Source organism: Phalangium opilio, unplaced genomic scaffold (genome assembly GCF_054372755.1).
Source record: "Phalangium opilio isolate 3A_F unplaced genomic scaffold, DU_Popi_V2 ptg000101l_1, whole genome shotgun sequence".
NCBI lineage: Eukaryota > Metazoa > Arthropoda > Arachnida > Opiliones > Phalangiidae > Phalangium > Phalangium opilio.
This window is the reverse complement of record NW_028324204.1, coordinates 4,528,301-4,540,299: the sequence shown is the minus strand read 5'-3', so window position 1 is coordinate 4,540,299 and position 11,999 is coordinate 4,528,301. Positions and strand designations below refer to the sequence as shown.

The 11,999-nt window shown below is 34.6% G+C and overlaps 1 long non-coding RNA gene across 1 annotated transcript; it reads right to left on the bottom strand.

Moving 5' to 3' along the window:
• Positions 1 to 279: 279 nt before the first annotated feature.
• On the bottom strand, positions 280 to 4,930 carry LOC149630992 (uncharacterized). Its single transcript, XR_016374018.1, has 2 exons — positions 4,560 to 4,930; positions 280 to 1,742 (listed from the first exon to the last, which is right to left on the bottom strand). It is a non-coding gene; the product is annotated as an uncharacterized LOC149630992 (long non-coding RNA).
• Between the last annotated feature and the right edge of the window lie 7,069 nt (positions 4,931 to 11,999).

Sequence of the window (11,999 nt, the reverse complement as noted above, 5' to 3'; positions counted from 1 at the left end):
AATATATGTAAGCTATAAGTACTCAATGTTAGCGATCCAAACTATAACATCGTCCACTTTATTGACGTTGTTAAGTTATGACACTTGCTACGGTTGTTAAGGGAAACAAAAACACACTTTTGTAAGCGTTATGGCGGTTTTCTCATATTACACGATGCTAACAAGATTCAGTGAATGATACTTTTTGTTTTCCTATGAACTTTTGATATTATACAGGTCAACTGCTTTCTTGTGTTCCAACTTATAATACAATCCTATGGTTTTTAGGTACCATCATCATTTATCATCAAAAATTAAATTTATTATAAGCATTCATCATTCATTAAAAATATAAACCATTAATCATCCAAAATTTTTAAACATAATTATTTCACTAACGTTTTTTCACATAAATTTACTAATTAAAAATTATTTAAAATTATTAACAGTTATTGAAATTTATTAATAATTATTTAATTAAAAAAATTGAATTACTATTTTATGTTTTAAATTTAACAAATAAAATTACTTCCAAAATAAAACGTGTTTTTAATGATTTACAAAGCTGTGGAGCCTAACAATCCTGATTTTACAACTCTTTATTTTTTACACAATAAATCATATCAGTACTTTTTCAAAACAGTAGACATAGGACAAAGGTTATATTGTATTATAAATAGCCAGTGGGATTGATTTTAGCTATATCGCATTTAGAGCTCGACATTTTCTATCCATTATCCACAAATCAGTGGATAACCAATTATTTATAAATAAAGTTGTGGATATAATACGATTTAACACGCAAGATCTGTGGATAATTTTCAATTATGGATTAAGATAAAGTGACGTTGACAATGGCGAGATAAAGTCAAGCTCTAATCGCTGTTTTATGCCTATTCAATTTTAATTCCTTAGCTCTGGCTTCATCAATTTTTATAATTATTCCACTAAATCACATGTTGTATATTAACACAAATCATTTATACTAACATAAATGGGTGATTAATGTAATTACTGTTATGAAAAATATCTATTAAATAATAATGAATTTCTTCATCAACTTGCATTAATCATTTCGTTCCTAACATAATTAATTTTTCTTAGAGTGATATAAGAAAATATCTGGGGGTAGCACAACTAGATGCTCCCATAGTCGAGGGCCTAAGTTGAAATGAAAGTTAGGGAAATAAACTGTATTTATCGTAAAGAGATAATTATTTTACAAAATTAGAAATTATAATTTTTAAAACGGAGTTATGGACAGCAAAAAATTTTCAAATTTAACTGTTACCTAATAATTGTCACTAAATAATAACTAAACCATCCCATGATTCAAAGTTTAAAAACTATTGTTTACACTAACGCAGAGCTTTCTCCATCAGAGACCAGATTAAGGTAGTCCAAGCCTCTTTAATAACCATCGATAATTAAACCAAAAAGATTTATTTATTTTTAATTTCATAAACACCTAATGATACTGTTGGAAAAGGCTGACAATTATACATTCTTTTCGTGGGAAGCGTTAGTACTGTAATTAAAAATCTAAAATGTGCATTATGCAAATGATTTATTTTAAATTTAATTGTTACCAAAAACCAATGTTGAAAGAGCCAGGGCAGGAAATGTTTGTTTTAATGGGTGACAGGCTTCAAATATCCCATGATCCAATATTCAGAAAATAGCCCATGATCCAATATTCAGAAAATAGCCCATGATCCAATATTCAGAAAATAGCCCATGATCCAATATTCAGAAAACTATCGCTAAAATAAAACTTGCTCCATCAATTCTTTCAAGAGAAATATTTATAGAGACCTAGGATTTTTAACTCACTTTGATTTTCTCACAATAATCTAATGTAATTAGTTTGAAAGACTGTTAGTTCGTTAACTTACGTAAAGTTGCCTAGCACCTAACGAAGCTTCATTTATCAATAACCATAATTAATATAATATGATAAAAGTGGATCCTGGATTAACTAGCGGTACTGTTGCCTATGTTTACAAGATAAATAAAGCATAAAATCATAGCATAAATAATAGTACAAAGCAGACTTCGGAAACAGATGATATGAGAAACCTCTAAAAATCTAAACGTTTGGATCGGTTCCATTTGGACAGGGCGCTTAAAACCGTATTCTCTAACCCAAATCCAAATCGACATTTGGATCTCCCGCCAAACCTTTATCCAAACCAAATGTGTGTCACTTCCTCTTTCATTATCCTCTTTCATTAGGTAATTTTAGTTAGTGTTTATTGGTCAATTCTTTTGCAACGTTTAATATAAAAGTAAAATGTTTTTAAGCCACGGATTTTTGCATGTTAGATTATAATAATTTTGTAAAATTAAGAAACCTCTTAATTTGATAGTTTAAGCTTATTAGGACTAATTAATATTAAGTGGGAAATTAATTAGAATGAAAATAGGTGGATATCTTTTATTAATTGGGAAATAATGCATTCATTTTACATTTAAATTTTAGAAGTTAATTTATTATTTATTTTGTGTATATAAAATTCAGCATTAATTTCACTAAGACAATAAACTAATTACCTACGAGGAATTACCTAGTATATATGTTTAAAATTAGAATTTAATCGTTTCAAAACTAATAAGGTTTTGAACCGGTTTTTGTAATTTAGTTATTAAAATTTGTGATTGTCGATTGGTCAATATTGAAAATTAAACAATGGCGGAACCAATTTTTTTTAAACTCAATGAAACTGAAATATCAATCAATCATCTACTGAAAGAGGTATTAACCTATTTTTTTTTAATTCAAAATAAGGTAAATAAGGATTAGATGGCCGCTTGCTGCTTCAAACAAAATTTTTAATCACGAAGAGAATATTTTTTTAATTTTGGTCAAATTTTAGATATTCGGTAACCGAGTTGATATTTATAAAGCCCTTTTTGCTCAAGTCTATTTTAAACTTTAATCACAGATTTTACTTACCATTTTACAAGCATAATAAGCACTACTGAAGGACACAATCTATCTGTGATCAGTAACGGTGAACAATATAGCAATTTTCCCAATTAATCAGTTTGAACTTCATTTGCACATTTCTATCCGTTAATTTGAAGTGTTGCGAGAAATTTGAATGGAATATAAGTAGTTATCTCTTTCAGTAGATAATTGTTAATGTTGATATTAAAGATTCATTGATTTAAAAAAAATTGGTATCGGTATTTCAATTAAGCTTTAATATCAACATCGGTTAATTTACGATATGGGCTCATGATGTTAGTCTGTTTATAAGATTAAATCGTTACTTCAAGTGTCACAAGACAGTATTTTTTTTTGTTCCTTTTAAGTGACGAGCTAGGGCTAAAACAGCCTTACAGCTCCAAAAAAAATTTACATATATATATATACATACTATTTTGGTAATGAATTGACAATAGAAAGTTACAGAAATTTTAAAAAAGAAATTATTTACTATGGGGAATTAATTAGAAGGGATAGCCATACAACTCCTGAAATGCAAAACGATGGGTTAAAGCAAACCTAAAAATTTTTTGAGACTTAGTTTAAAGTGGCCCACTGAAGACGAGGATACCACATCAGCAGGAAGCGAATTCCAGATGGGGATCACCCGTCGGAAGAAAGAGTGCTTCATAGGATCACGACGAGAGGGGGGTAGAAAAAGTTTACGCGAATTACCTCTAGTGACTAGGTGCAGGGGTGCATTGGTGAAGTAACTCTGATTTTCATTAAGCAAGAGCCGGAAAAGGCTAACTAGTTCAAGGTAGGTACGGCGGGTTGCCAACGATTCCCAACCCAGAGTGGATAACCTCACGTTAAGCGGTAGGTGACGCAGAGTGGACGGGATTTTGGATGCACGAGCTTGAACACCTTCCAGCATATGAATATCACAGGTCATGTAGGGGTTCCAGATTTGTATTCCGAACTCAAGGAGGGGACGAACATAGCAATTAAAGAGGCGCGTTATGAGGCTAGGAGATAGATTAGGGAAATTTGCCCTGATTGTTGCTAAGATACAATTGGCACGACCGCAGGTACGTTTGATATGAGAGTGGAATTTCAAGTCGTGTGAGACCTGAATTCCTAAATCCCGACACTCGTTTACCCGTCGAATGTTGTTATTACCGAGAAAGTAAGGGGATGGCAAGGCTTCATCAACTTTTGATCTTTGAAGCGAGAGAACCATTGACTTTTGACTATTAAAATTAAGCCCATTGTTGGCAGCCCAAGATTCTAGTTGGTTTAGGTCAGATTGTAAGCTAAGGACATCCTTATAGGAATGGATCACACGAAATATTTTTAAATCATCGGCAAAGAAACCTAGCGGTGATGATAGGACATTGGGGAGATCATTAATGTACAGTAAGAAAAGCAAAGGTCCAAGGACACTGCCTTGCGGAACACCACTTAAGACAGGGAGGAAATTGCTTAAGGACTTGCCAACACGTACTGCCTGGGTTCTATATAGGAGATACGATTTGATCCACCGAAAGATGTTATTATTAATACCTAATAGTTGCAGTTTAGCCAAAAGCCGCTGATGAGGCACTGAGTCAAAAGCTTTCGCTATGTCTAAATAGATGACATCTACCTCCAAAATCGAGTGTTATTAGTAACTTCAAAACAATCTCCTCGTCACAGGATATCCGAGGTTGAATTTATTATATCATTGATAGGTGATAATATGACAAGGCTCAGTCAAGTTTTGGCAAGGCCTAATACCGTTTTGCTTGACTGCATGGCGCCGTCAAATTCCTTTTAAAGCATAGATCATATAGTATCCACCCTTGATTTTCATTTCGCAACACACATTGGATTCGTAAACCTCGACGCGCACCACGATTAGAAGCATTAAAATGCAAACACAACAACACACTGAGCGCATACATTTTTAATAAATAACATTTCTAAATTCTCACTACAGCTGTTTTCGGGCTGAAGCGACCGAAAGACGGTGATAAATAAAAATTCTTCGGGGGGGGGGGGGTAGTTTCGAGGGAACGAAATTCAAATGCAAGGCGCGTCCCATCAACAAACAACATTGAATTCGTTTTACGCAATTATAATATTGAAATTTTATACAATTAAGTAATATTTAAGAAAACAAAGCACTACTTTCAAAGTCTAAACTTTAAAAGTACGACGATACGAGAAGGCGAAGTATCGGGCAACGAGAAATAAACATTTTTTTAAACGGCAAAAATTAACGGAAAGCCAAGGCTTAGCGCAATTTCACCGCCTTAAAAAAAGTGCCAAGTTTACAAATAGATTGTGGGACAATAAAAAGGTGGAAAATTATGAAATTAGGCTTATATTAAAGCTTGCAACCTACTTTATATTATATTCAAAATCCATCCATGAGCAAATCCTCAAAACATATGAAAATGACAACGAAAAAGGACCCACTCTCAAAAAATTTTCCCCCTAAAAAAATGGCGGCCACAAACGGGGTGAAAAAGGGGAAAAGAGCTCCTCCCTGGAGTTATTAAAGCAGGCTTATCTCACTATCGATAGGCCATTTCAACCAAAAGGTTTAAGAATAAACAATCGGATTATTATGAGGCAACTATACGTAAAAAAAGGCCAATATTGGTCGCGCTGATATCTACTAATAAAACAGTGTATAAATGCTAAAATATCGCAGATTGGGGTAGTTTTTAAAATTTTAAATTAAACATACTTAAAATTAATTTTTCTTAATAACAAGAAAAATGATCCTAGAATATAGTTTAAAGTTTAATTTAAGACCGTTCCCAAAACTAACCAACGTATAGTTTTTCTAAGGCACGAGACACAATTTTTTTTTTTCGAAAAATTTCCCATGTTATTTCTATGGGAAAAATTCCAGTTTTTCATCAAAAGGTGTGATTAATTTTATGGAAATGAAAACCACCCTTAGCAACTTTATTTTTTATAACACAAACTAATGGATGGATCTTTTTGAAATTTTAACCACATATTAAGGGCCCAAATTGTAGTTCTGTGGAATTATTTCAAAACAGTTAATACAATACAAAAAAAACTACATCCAAACAAAAAACCCTCCTTATACATTAAGAGCAGTATGAAGTCTTATCTAAGAGAGCGACCGCTCTCTCAGAATAGCTGCGCGAATTTCGCTAGAAACTGTTTATCGGAGGACTACACAGTTTTTCGCCAGGGTGGGTGTGTCTAATCTTTGCCTTTCTAACTTAGACGTATTGGGTGGGAGTTGGATAAACAAGTTGGGAAAACCAAAATATTACCTCTCCGAGTCAAGAGGTCTACTACTACAAACTTATTTACCTAGATATGAAATTATTTCTGTTTTTTGAAGTAAAATTTATGAAATATTGAAGCAGTATTCCAAGCATAGCGAATATACAGTAAAACAGACGACATTTTACATCCAATAAGAATAAATCTCGGACACATGGAAATCGGTCAATGGGGAAAAGAACAGAAAATGAAGTCTACGCTTCAGCTGTTTACCGTTTATTCTGATAGCTACATTCACAACTGGGATGCAGTGTAAACACTATCGTCTCGTCTCACCTCAACAATATCCTTAGTTTGCCAACATGAATGTTAACGTTAAATAACACCAAAGCTAAATTGTAGCTGGACGCACTAATAGTCAATGCGCACCGTAATGAGAATAAAAAGTCTGTAGCTACTACCCGTTTACCATTAGCCCTTTCACAAATCTAATTGCCACCATGATCTTTTCTTCTATTATAAAATCTTACCCTGATTATTAATGAGTGTATTTAACTTTCGGCTCACTCTGAACCGTTAATGTCTCTTCATTATAGACACGAAAATCAAAGCCTAAAGTTTACTTCACCTCAGGCCTCAATTATTTACTCTTTGTTTCACTAAGCCTATTGCGGATAATACTTGATAACCCGCCGGAGTCTAGGTCTTAGTTTTCTTCATGAAACCACTAAACCAAGGATTATTCTATATACAGATGTAGTAAAGCTTAAGTAATATATAAACAGCAATTTCAAATAACAATATTAAAAAAAATCTTTGGAATATCAAAATGAAACAGAGCTTTAAAGCTACAAAAGTACTAAATGCATCATAATTACGAAAAATACTTCCACATATTCACTTTATATTATGGAAAAAGGGAATATTAAGGTTCTGTATGATTTCTTAACACATCAACACAAGGCTAACTGCTAACGCGACGCACTAGTGTAACAATGGACGGACACACACAGACAAAAACATAGACTTCTACTTTACTCTTTCCGTATTAATTCTGAGTTGAGAAACACGATTATCTCGAATACTAAAACAAGGAAGGATTATAAAATGTGAAACATGGAGTGGAAGCTGTATCCTTATTACTCAGTTTTTTATTAACTAACGTTATCATTACTTGTCCGATATTAGCTTTGCAAAAGAGTTTCCGTGGTTTGGAATACAATGGAGTAACGTCTTTTTTACTCGCTCTATATTGACTATGAAATGTGTATAGTGTTTCGACTTCATACGCAATCTTCATTACTCGTCCTATATAAACTTTGACTAGAAATGTTTGATTGATAGAGGTTTTTCTTAAACAATTTCTTAAATTTATTTGATATTAATTATTATCTTCGTCAGATATTTGCTTTAGTTATACTTACATCGTTTTAAGAAACTTTATTCGTAATATCGTTTGAACTTAAACTATTATTTTGGTTTCCCCGCTAGCGTACTGCGTTTGCCAAAGTTTTGGAAATCTAGGGTATATATAGCAATCGTCTCCCAGTAAATATTAAGAAAGTACGCAATTGCGAAAACCTTCGGTGGTGATCCCACCTTAGGGAGGCTAGACGTTTCTCGTAACCCTAGCTGATCGCCGCGTAAATCTTAACCATAACAGCGATAATAGAGTAGAAGCCAGTGTTGCAGATTGGTATCTATGTGGTATAGATGAAAAACCAGTTGATGGTGGTGTTAGAAGCCAATGTTGCAGATTGGTGTCTATGTGGTATAGACGGAAGACTAGTGCATGGTGGTGTTAGAGGCCATCAAGTAGCGACAGTTTTCCGAATTTCTGTGAACTGCGAACGCAGTCCGGAAACTAACAATACGTTTGCTCCGATTTTCCAACTGCGAACGCGGTGACAGACACACACACACACACCCATAGAAACGTCGAAATTAGAACCTCTCCGTGATATACGTCACTCGGAGAGGTAAAACGCATTAAAACTACTAATGGTTTGTTGCTTTTGCGTGTACCAGTTTGAAACCCTCAATGGTTTGCAGTTTTTTGCACGCACCACTTTTAAACCAGTAATGGTTTGCTGTTTTCTATGCACCACTTTCAAACCCGTAATGGTTTGCTGTTTTTTGCATGCACCATTTTTAAACCATCACGGAGTTATCTTCAAAGGGACTACATTGAAACCATTTTTTTCACAGATCCTCGGCATTTCTTATTATAAACCAGAAATGGTTTATCAAAGTTGTTTTAAAACAGTAATGGTTACCCTTTTACTGCTGTAAAACCATTAGTGGTTGCTGAGAAAATCATAAACCCTATATAAACCCTTTGAACACCATTATTTTTTACAGTGCACTACCAGCCATTATATAGCCCACAGCACCCATAAATGACATAGGGGTGTGGAACCCCCCAAGTCGAACTATTACCGATGATAATTTCTCGGGCAACCCCAAAACCATCTCTTTCGCCTAATGTAAAGTGGCTGATCAAAGATAACTACATACGATTTCTGGTTATATCGATGACACTGGTCAACGGCAAATAAAATGGAAGTGTAAATTGTTGTCAAGTTCGACGGATTGAAGTTAATAAATGGCAGTATGATTACTTTGCTTGTAGAGTAATTGTTTTCACACTTTGAACTTAATTGCATGTAACCATTCCATTCTGGGCTAGGACTTGATTGTTTCAATATATATCCACAAATCCACACGAAGTCCAGTATTTTGGCCTTTTCGAGCTCTGTACGAAATGGTTGTTGCAATAATTTTGCTGAGACCGCATATACTAGATTTTTGTATGGCGTGAGATTAACGTTTTCAAATGAACCAATATCATGTACTGTGCGTGGCATTTTTAAAGTGGTCTTAACAGCCGAGGACGGTTTTACACACATTATGCCTCCCATGGAAAGAAAGCTTCCTAATCCGTCGAGTGTTCAAACATTAACATCCGCGTTGTCAAGGACAAATTGTTTAAAAGAGTCGTCCGAAATTTGGGACTCATTAGACACCAAAATACTGTTCTCAAATCTCGTTACTTCGGTGTAAGATGAACAGACACCTAGATGAGATATCACGTCAATTACGTAACGCGACCCGATCTGTTTGTGAAGATGAACAGCCAAGCCCAACTGAATAGCTGAAATCAGGAGTTCATAATAACCCCCCCTCGGGGGAAGTATGAAACTGGCCATAGAGCTAATGGTAAAAATCGTGAACAACAAGATTCTGTCGTTGCGCATAGAAAGGATTAGCCTGATTATGGACATACAACCTTACAGTATATCGTAGTGGTATCTATGCTCCTTGGTTTTCGTTCCAAAACTTCCGTTGGCTGGGATCTCCGTCGAAAAGGAAAATGGCGATATGGGGGACGTAGAAACACGTTGAAACTTGCAATTCTTATATTAAAGATACTGCGAATAAATTTGTCCAAACCCTTTTAATTTAACGACGGAATTCTCACTCACACATATCACAACAAAACATCATTGACGATCGTTTATATGTTTTGTAGAAAACTAGAAACTCCAACTAAAAGCCAACTTCTTAGCCAAGGCTTAATTTACACCGCTCCGACAGAAGCAGACGTGAGCCATTTTCGCTCCCAAAATCACAAGATAAAAATAGTGCCAAACCGGAAGTGTGGAGGTTAATGCGCGTGGGCGCTAAAAATGGGGTAACTATTTCTTTGGGAGTTAGCGGTGTATGAATCCGCTGAGCTTTACGGCGAAACTTTGTTGTTACTGGCTTTTTAACCTGTTTCGTACTTCGGGTTATTATGAACTCCTGCTGAAATGAAAGAACGTGGTCTTGTAACTGCTACTATAGCGTGTCCGATGCTGTTAAGCTTAACGTGGTTTGATCTCGAAGCGTTTTTTTTCCCGACACTTCTTTTAAAAATAATTCCAAAGTTATTGGAATTAGGTTAGTTGAACCGTTTCGTATAACTTCTTCCAACGTATATTCTTCCAGATTGTAAACACGAGTTTGAATGTCTTCTCTAATAATTTTCGCAGCAGCTTCTTTCGTCTTGCTCATTCAATTTTTTGCTTGAATACCAACTACTCGATATCAATTTATCCGCCTGATCTTTGAAACTAATTACGTTGTCTTTTCCGATAAGTTCTGATATTTTAGTTTGTTTCCCATAATGACGGACGAGTTTTTGTTTTAAATACTTCGAACCGTAAGGTTCCACTCCTTCATTACAAAATTCCTTAAAACGGTTCTCTAATTCTGACAAAGAATACTGGCACTCATTATTACTAACAAGGTAGGCACAAAGACGATCAGCATCTACTCCCCGACCAATTTTATTTCTCTCTCAACATTTTCCGTTAAAAATTTGGTATAACAAGTTTTATGGTAGCGTGCTTCAGCAGCTACAAGATCTATGACATTTTCAAGTCTAACTAGTACGAGCCGCGACCACTCATCATTTCTATCTTTCGATCTTCTAATCAGTGTTGATTTTATTTCCATTGTTTCAACCAAATGCACAATACCTTTAATTCTCGATGGATGTTTTTCATCTGCGATTGCAATATTTCCACAGAACAAACAGTTTGTTTTAAGATCGAACGAATGAACCTCGTATCTCATTAATTTATCCTTATTTGGTTCCTTTGACGTTGAACTACCATCTTTTAGGTATTTCACAATATTTTCCTCTCGTGTATAGTGTTTTTGGCACGCCTCGTGCAAACGAATGGATGTAAGGTGTTCAAGACGCTCATGGAGTCCATCTTTTCTCCTCAAACTTGCATGACAGTTTAAAGACCCTTTGTAACTAACACGGTTTTCTTATTTCCGAAATCCGCACTACATATCAAACAAACGACTTCCATCTCGTATTAGGCGCAGTGACTTTTAGAAATCCTCAACATTCAACTGAGTCTTATCCTCATTTTTTGAGACTTTTTATGACCTTTTTATGACATAGACTTTCGAGCTTGTCATTTTACTCGAGGCGGAAAGTAAACAAAACTGACCTTTGAACGATTCATCATTATACACTAAAATCCCCTCATACTACATGTATGAACGCTCTGCTTTAAACTAGTACCGAAAAACTTTTATGGTTTAAAACGAGGGGCATGTCAATGTCGTGATTATGTTTGCACCCTCGCTTGATTAATCAGATTACAAAAGTTTTCCCAGCCTTTCACTGTGTGAACAGCCCTCGGTTTAAAACTATTTACAACCAAACTAAATAAAATATATAATTTAAAATAGTATCAATCTATATAAGATTGTAATTATATCTATAATTATTGACAAAATGGTGTATTTTAAGGTTAATCCATGACAATAACAAATACTGTATGTAACGTTTCTTCATTTCAAAGCTTATCTGGGTATGCTAGGTAGCGTTTTATAATTTTGATCACCATTTTCCAAAATGGTAATAATATTTAGTCATCTTTAAAAGTATTATAGATAACAATTCGCCCCCTGCTATTAAATTAGGAAAATTTTAAACAAATCTCTAATTACTTTCCGCAGAAACTTTGTGTTTCCCGAAATATATCGATTTGCCCTGTTTTAATGCATGGTTGCCAGCTTCCGGTTTCATTAACGCCAAAAATGCATAGAACAACAATCGTGCGCAGTGTTCTAAGCTACACAATAATATTTTTTTAGAGTCAATCCGTTAATTACATCCAAAGTTAAGTAGAGTTTTAGTCATTTTGGCGACCATTTTCCAAGAGGGCGGATTTTCCCCACGGTTGCGAGATTGGGAGACCTCACGACGTTAAAGAGCGAATCCGATTCTATAAGTATGGAAGTTTTCGTAACCGTTCTAATTTGTTCC